This window comes from Silene latifolia, chromosome 10 (genome assembly GCF_048544455.1).
Source record: "Silene latifolia isolate original U9 population chromosome 10, ASM4854445v1, whole genome shotgun sequence".
Taxonomy (NCBI): domain Eukaryota; kingdom Viridiplantae; phylum Streptophyta; class Magnoliopsida; order Caryophyllales; family Caryophyllaceae; genus Silene; species Silene latifolia.
The window spans coordinates 32,752,834-32,760,624 of NC_133535.1; the positions used below are offsets into that span (position 1 = coordinate 32,752,834).

General features: G+C 43.4%; 1 non-coding gene across 1 annotated transcript; it reads left to right on the forward strand.

Moving 5' to 3' along the window:
- Nucleotides 1-533: 533 nt before the first annotated feature.
- On the forward strand, nucleotides 534-640 carry LOC141610233 (small nucleolar RNA R71). The gene has a single exon (XR_012528131.1). It is a non-coding gene; the product is annotated as a small nucleolar RNA R71 (small nucleolar RNA).
- Nucleotides 641-7,791: the final 7,151 nt, after the last annotated feature.

Genomic DNA, 7,791 nt, shown 5'->3' on the forward strand with positions numbered 1-7,791 from the left:
ATGTTGGTTGAGGGTTTTGAACATTTTGGCTTTTGTATGAGAGATTTGGATGGAATTTGGTGTTTTCATTGTAATAGTTTGAATAAGGGGTACCACTCTTGTATGCTTGAAAAGCATTCACTTGTTCATTTGTTCCCCTACATTCACTTTGGTCATGTCCCAAAGTTCCACAATTCTCACATATCCCACTTGGGATTGATGAAGATGCCGTCATGGCATTAACATGATGCTTTGGTGATTTTGAGGCTTCTTCAAGTCTAGCCATAGCTTTTTCAAACTTCAAATTGATGATATCAATGTGAGCACTAAGTTGAGCACCCAATTGAGTAATGAAGTCCACTTCATGCTTTCCTCCTCTAGTAGCCTTGTGAGGTCTATTATATTGTGAGTTATGGACCGCCATTTCCTCAATTTTATTCCAAGTTTGATTGTCATCAACTTCGGTGAACATTCCATTCGATCCCATGTTGAGAATGTTTCTTGAGTCTTCATAAAGACCGTTCCAAAATTGTTGTACCAAGAACCACTCGCTAAGTCCTTGATGAGGACATGAGCGGAAAATTCCTTTGAATCGCTCCCAAGCTTCATACAAAGATTCCTCATCTCCTTGCTTAAAGCCCGTAATTTGAGCTCTTAGCATGAAAGTCTTTTCCGGTGGATAAAACTTTTTGTAGAAAGCTAGAGCCAACTTCTTCCAAGAATCAATTCCGAGAGTAGCCTTATCAAGGCCTTTCAACCATTGTTTCGTGGTGCCAATTAGAGAAAAAGGAAATAAGACCCATCGAATTTGGTCTTGAGTTACACCGGTTTGAGAAATCGCATCACAATAGTCACAAAAGTCTCCATATGAGAATGAGGGTCTTCACTAGGCAAATTGGCTTCTTTCGACTAATTGGATAAATGCGGATTTGGCAATAAAATTTCCGGTTAGATGTTGTGGTGTGGGAGTACCATTGGGTAGGTTCTCCTCGGTGGGTACAGAATGTGATGAAAACTTAGGCATTGTGGGTTGATTTTGTGTTGGATTTTGTGTTGGGTTCTCCTCACCTTCTTTTGCAAAAGGGTTGATAAACTCAATAGTATTTGGTTGAATATCTACAACCTCACCAATACCTCTCAAAGTTCTCCTAGCAAGTCTTCTATTGGTTGTCAAAGTCCTTTCAATTTCATGATCAAAGGGTAACAAGTTACCTTGTGACCTTCCAGACATGCAAAATATCAAACAACTCAAAAATAATTAGAACAAACCTTGAGGAGTTTTATTTCCCCAAGGCGAAGAAAGACACAACTAATAACAATACAAGAAAATTTAAATCAAGTTAACACCGTCCCCGGCAACGGTGCCATTTTTGGTCGTGATCCCTCGTGAGGGGTTTAGTTTTCAGTACTTGTCGTTAGGAACACCTAGACCAAAACACAATTTATAACTTCACAAACAACTCTACAATTAGTAAAGAGGCAAGTAAAGGTCGGATCCCAAGGGACGGGAATTGAGATGAGATTTCTATTGCAACTAGTGGTGTCTAAGGGTGTCACAATTGGGGTTTGAAGTAGAAGATCACTAAACTAAATAGCAATGAAAGTAAACAAGCAAGATGAATTAAAAGGGATGTAAACAATTGATAAAAGGCACTAGGGTGTCATGGGGTCATAGAGGATTCATGGGAATTGATCATACAAACATATTCTCAAGTTATAAGCAAGCAATTATTGTTGTGATGGATCGAGTTGGTTTATATCTTACAATCCTAGGAAAGTTTGGGTCCCGGAGCCGAATCGATTAGATTGTACAACATCTACAAGTCGACTTAATCTTCCCTACTCAACTATATGCATGGTCTAATGAGACTCGAGTTGGTTTATGTCTTACAAGTTTCATTGAAAAGATAGGTGATGGGTAAAAAATGCAAGGATTCATAGGCTCGCATTTCATCAAACATAACATGTGCATAAGTTGAGATCACAACAAGCAAGCAAATAAACTATGAAAGCATATTAATTTAAGCATGAATCATTCCCCATGTTGGTTTCCCCTAATTACCCATTAACCCTAACTAAGGAAACTACTCACTCATTATCATGTTGAACATGCTAGCAAGGTTGTCAATCATACCAACAAAGTGAAACATGATGAATAAATGAAAGTGATTAACAATAATTAAAAAGGGATTAAGAGAATTATACCTACTAATGATTCCGATAATAAAGCAAAGAATAAAAGAAGTACTTGATGCTTGATTGGAAGGTTGTCAATCTCCCAATAATAACCCAAATAATCTTCAATTACCCAAAATAAAGGATGAACAAGAGAGAGATTAAGGAAATAAAACTTGTATTAAAACTTGATTAAATGTTGATTACAAGATTAAAGAGAGATTTGATTGATATTAACTACACTAAAGATTGCTAAGAAGAACATGCTCTTCTAATTAAACTAATGGGGTATTTATAGTGGGGATTAGGTGCATAAATTAGGGTTTACTAAGGGCTTAAATGACGATTAAGTCCTTGAGGAATCGCCGGTCTCTAGGGAGACTCCGGTCTCTTTTTCGTCGGTCTTAGAAAAAGATATGCATCCTTCCTTGAAGCTTGTAGAAGACGAAAGTACTGTCTGGGAATCCGGGCGTTTTTGGCACGGGACGGGCGGATTTGGGAGCTTCTGGACGGGTGTCCAGAGGGGGAAGACGGGCATCTTGTAGCGGTTTTGCCCGGGCGTTCAGCTGAGGAAGACGCTCGGATTGTGGGTGAGGGACGGGCGTCTTCAGGGCAATCCGCACGGATTGTCAAACAGTTTCATTCCTTCTTCTTTTCTTCCTTTTTCTTCATAAAATCCTTGAGGATTTCCTCAGGGATGCAAGGATCTTTTCTCATCATTGCCCATCTACTATAGTATGTATAAAGGCCTTCTAATCTTGTCTCTTCTTGATGCTTGGTCATTGAATTCAATCAATTTAGCCTCATTTTGCCATGAAAATGCAAGGTTTGCACTCCTTTCATACCAAGGACACAAAACCTCAAAGAATATGCAAAACAAAGAACTAAAGACAATAAATGACCCAAATATGTACTAAAAAGCATGGGAACAAGGCTAATTCGGGGACTAAATATGCTCTAATTATGGTCACATCAGGCACCTCCTTTGCCTGCTGACCTCCTGTTTCAGGTACCGCACCAGCTTGCATATCCTCAGCTGCCATAGCTTCTTGAGCTCCGTCAGCAGCATCCTGGGACATTCCAGCGTCACCCCCAATAGCTTGCTCAGCCAATGCAGGAGAATTCACCTCACCAACTTCAGGCATCAGTGCACTCAGATCATGTTGGGTGGGATAGAGTGTAACACCCCCATATTCAGAGAAGCCTTAACTAGGCCTTCCTTAGCATATGAGGGCGTTACCATCTCGGTTGTCCGAGGATAGTAATAATCAAATGTCGATAAAAGAACTATTATATTGTATTACAAGCGGTTTAAACCAACAAACGATACGAAAGATACAACTCAAAGACTACTCGCTACGACTATCGAATCTCGTGAAGACTCATCCCGGCCCGGACTCTAGCTTTCAACAATATCAACACCTGCTAAGACCGACTGCTCACCATAAGGGATCACGGCAGACACATAACAAACAACCACACAAGGTCAGTACTGAGATAAGATATGACAATGGCAACTACAATTATCAACACAATACAAAGCTATCAACCCAAACACAAACACGATAACCCAACCAACTTTGTCACTGACCGTCCACTGGACCAGCCCTGCCAGTGGGGGACCGCAGCCGTTCCCACCAAATCCCCGCTCCTCATATTGAGCGATAACCCTGTCCATTAATGTGCACATCCCTCCTGTGGCGGGTTCCACAGAAGGAGAAACTAGGGCGTGAAGCCACTCCCGCAAGTGACCTCATTCAGCCGAGGCCACGACTCGAGAACCAGAGACCACAATCACAATCACCATCACAACCGTCACAATACAACAACGACACTAAGCATTCACAATACAATCACAACGACCGACACCCTAGACCATCTACAGAAACTGAGTAGGCGAACCTACCTTTGAGCAACTGCAACCAATCCATGCCGACAAACAACCTATCCAGCGACCAAGCAAAGCCTATAACCATAATACAATCATCTATTACTAACAAGCAAACCCTGACAGTAAAGAACAAGGACACCGATGATGATTATGACATACCTATAGGGAGAAACTCAGCAAAAGACCGCTACCCGACTCAAGTGACGCTCTCCTACGGCACAAGGATCTTCAAAAGGCTTCCATGGAGGTTTTGAGGTGAAGGGAAGGGAAAGAGGCGACTGAAGGATAGGAGGAAAGTGGCGGAAGTGATATACGGATTTAACAAAACGCGATATAAAACCCTCGCTGAAAACTCGGTACTCGATCAAGTACCCAACCTACTCGATCGAGTGGCCCCCTACTCGATCGAGTAACCTAGCTACTCTATCGAGTACCACTCATAACACGCAACCCAAGATGGTTTTGGTACACAATTCTAAGACTAATCCCGCTCCCAAGGTCAGTCAACGCTGGTCAAAGGGTCTCTAAAAGAGCGGGTATTATAGTCTTCCCCCCTTAAAAAGAACTTCGTCCCCGAAGTTCAACTCACCTATCTCCCGCTCAAGACACGGAAACAACACGACCTCACTAATCTTCCCGCTCAAACCATTACTCCTTGGAAATACCATCCCTCCCCATGTCATCATCATCACCGTCTACACTTTATACCTATCGACTCTTACCACTTATCATGCAAGCATTATCACCGTTAATTGTCAATTCTTACTAATGATTATGTATCAAACATCGACTTTGCCATATGAGCCAACACAAACAACCATCTCTCATCATGTGACAACAATTTATCAACCCGAAACGTATCTCATATCAACCTCATACTGCACAATTAACACCACTGTGTCACTCAATTCATTCTATTACGACGCATCGCGCCGAGATAAGACTCTTTATGACGGTCCTTTACAATTCATTCTATCATTTTCACTTCAACGCATGAATTACTCCACAAACCGAGGTAACCAATTACACTTCATACCAGTAAAGTAACCAAGGTACTAGAAAATTTTGCAATTAAACAACAAAATTTTGCAATTAAACAACGAAACATTATAGGCAAACAAAACATAATTTCGAAATCAGCCTTTTATTTCGCGATAATTTTCGCGACATTACTCTTCCCCTCTAAAAAGGAACTTCGTCCCCGAAGTTCACCACCAAAATTACAACACATATTACCTATTATTTGCATCATAACATTAAATAAAACCATATTATTTGTTATGGACATTACTCACTAACAATATATATTCGTTAAATTAGAAATCATACACAAACCTCCGGAATATCTATTCACCGTCGACAACATATGTTAATATGGTATGCACAAGTGTACAAGAAGTTACAACTCCGATAAATAGATCGTAATAGGGCGTATGCAACATTAAAGTAACAAGAACTATTACCGCTTCACTAATTGTGACAAATACGCTTATAAAACTGCAAACACGACTTCTAACATATGAAATTAACGGTTCAAAGGTGTTACTACGCACTAATAACCACATTAAACATCAAACTTGCAATTATAAAACAATTGAACATTTTTAATTTTCGAAAATCTCCTGTAACAGTGCTACTCGATCGAGTATGTAGCGGTACTCGATCGAGTGCCATGCTACTCGATCGAGTGTCTTGGCTACTCGATCGAGTAGCCTACAGGTCAGAATGCTTTTTATCCCACCTTCCTGCAGCTACTCGATAGAGTACGGGGTACTCTGTCGAGTACCTACATGCCAAGTTCCCCTATACAACCTGTCATAAGCCAACATACATGCACATATTTGTCATATAAAATCGAGTCGGGACGACTCCCCGACTTCTAACATCCTGCAACAAGTCAAAATATCAAATCCGGCCTTATGGCCAATAATACCAGTTCATAACTAAGGTTTTAATGAAAACAACTACCAAAGTCTAACCATACTGCCAACGCCTACTACCAACGACTATAAACAAGGATAAATCAGGGAGTATCACTCCTGCTGCTGCTGCTGCTGCTCAAACATCACCTCATCATCACCACCACCGCCAGAAGTACCTGCTCCCGATGACCCAATCCCCGCATCCACTCCTGCTCCCCGCTCCCTCTCCCGGGCCCACGTACCATGGAGTCAAGCCACCGTAGGCAAAGGACTGAGGTGTCCCCCACGTCGACTGATCCACCCCGTAGGAATGGAAAACCCTTGAGTAGTCCCCAACTCCACTCCACCACACCGGATGCGGTCCCTGGGTCCCTATCCCCTGAGCATACGCCATCTCGCGCATGTTCTGGAGTGTCAAGGTAGATGACACTCTCTCTGCCAAGTAGCTGGATCGCGTCTCCGGGGTGTCGAGGTAAGGGTAGCACGGAAAAGGCTGCTGCTGTGGTGCCACCGGCCGTGGCCTAGTCTCTGAGGTCCTCTCCCTCACTCGACGGGGTCCTCTCCCCAACCTAGGTCTCTCCACCGCCACGACCGACGCATTCTCTCCCTTCTTCGGCTCTGGCATCACCTCGAGAATGGTGTCGTCGATGAGGTAGGTCTGCAGATGGCGGGGTCTATCATCATCATCCTCCTCCTCCTCCTCATCATCGGAGTCCACCGTCACTACCGTCGGCTCCAAGGGATCCGTGGGTGGGAGGTGCTCAGGAGCTGGAATCTTCATCCAACTCACGCCCCACACCCTCCAAGCTAGGCTACCGTCAGCCAAAGTCCTCAACCATTTCAGGTCGAGATAGTAGTCACGGTCCATGGTGGGCACTGGGGTAGCTAGAGGCACGTACTCCGAAGAAGCCTCGAAAGAGGTTAGCTTTTCAGCTAACCGAGTGGCGATGGCGCCACAACTCAAGTATCGGGAAGAGGCAGTAGCCATCAAGGCAAGGGCGGCACAAACCATGGAAGGAGCATTAAAGACCACTTTCCTGGTCCGCTCCGGGTTCAAGTAGGACATCAGAAGTAACACCTCATGGTTGTTCGACTTGCATCGATATCCGGTCGATCATAAAGGAGGTTCGAGAGAGAACGGAGAAAGACCCTCAATGTGACATGCTGAACATCATTAATCAGCATGTTACTTGAGGTAGGAGTTGGTTTCCCGGTCAGACAAGGCATTAGGCGGCATACACCACACTCAGCAGGGATGTCGGTGATGGAGTCCTTGGGAGGCTTGGCCAACCCAAGGTGAGAAGCAAATTGGTCCATAGAAAGCAAGAAACTAGTGTTCATCAACCGAAATTCAACGGTCTGGCCAGCGGGGTCGTAGATAAAGGAGCTCATAAACTCCAAGGTGAGAAAAGGATAAGAGTGTTTCCTCAGCCTATACAAACCCATAAGGCCCAAGGTCTCAAAAATGTGACGGACATCCGTCTCTATCTCCAACTCCTCCAACAAAGTAGTGTCTATACACCTTGTAGGTCTCATTTTGCGTTTTTGTAAGGCTACAAAATGCTCTCTCTGCTTAAAATCAACAAAAACAACTGAAGGGTACTCTGGGACTGCGGGTACCACAGGTCCATTCCCTTCCCCCCATCTCAGGTGGATTACCCCTCCCCCGTTTACTTTGGCGGGTTCCTATGTTCAGTCTCGGCATCTGTTTCGGCATATGTTCAAACAAACTTGTATAAACATGCAAACATATACTTCACGTAATTCGGTCTTTACATGCTCAGCTAAGTACACCAATTTCACCAACAAATTCGACATGTGAAA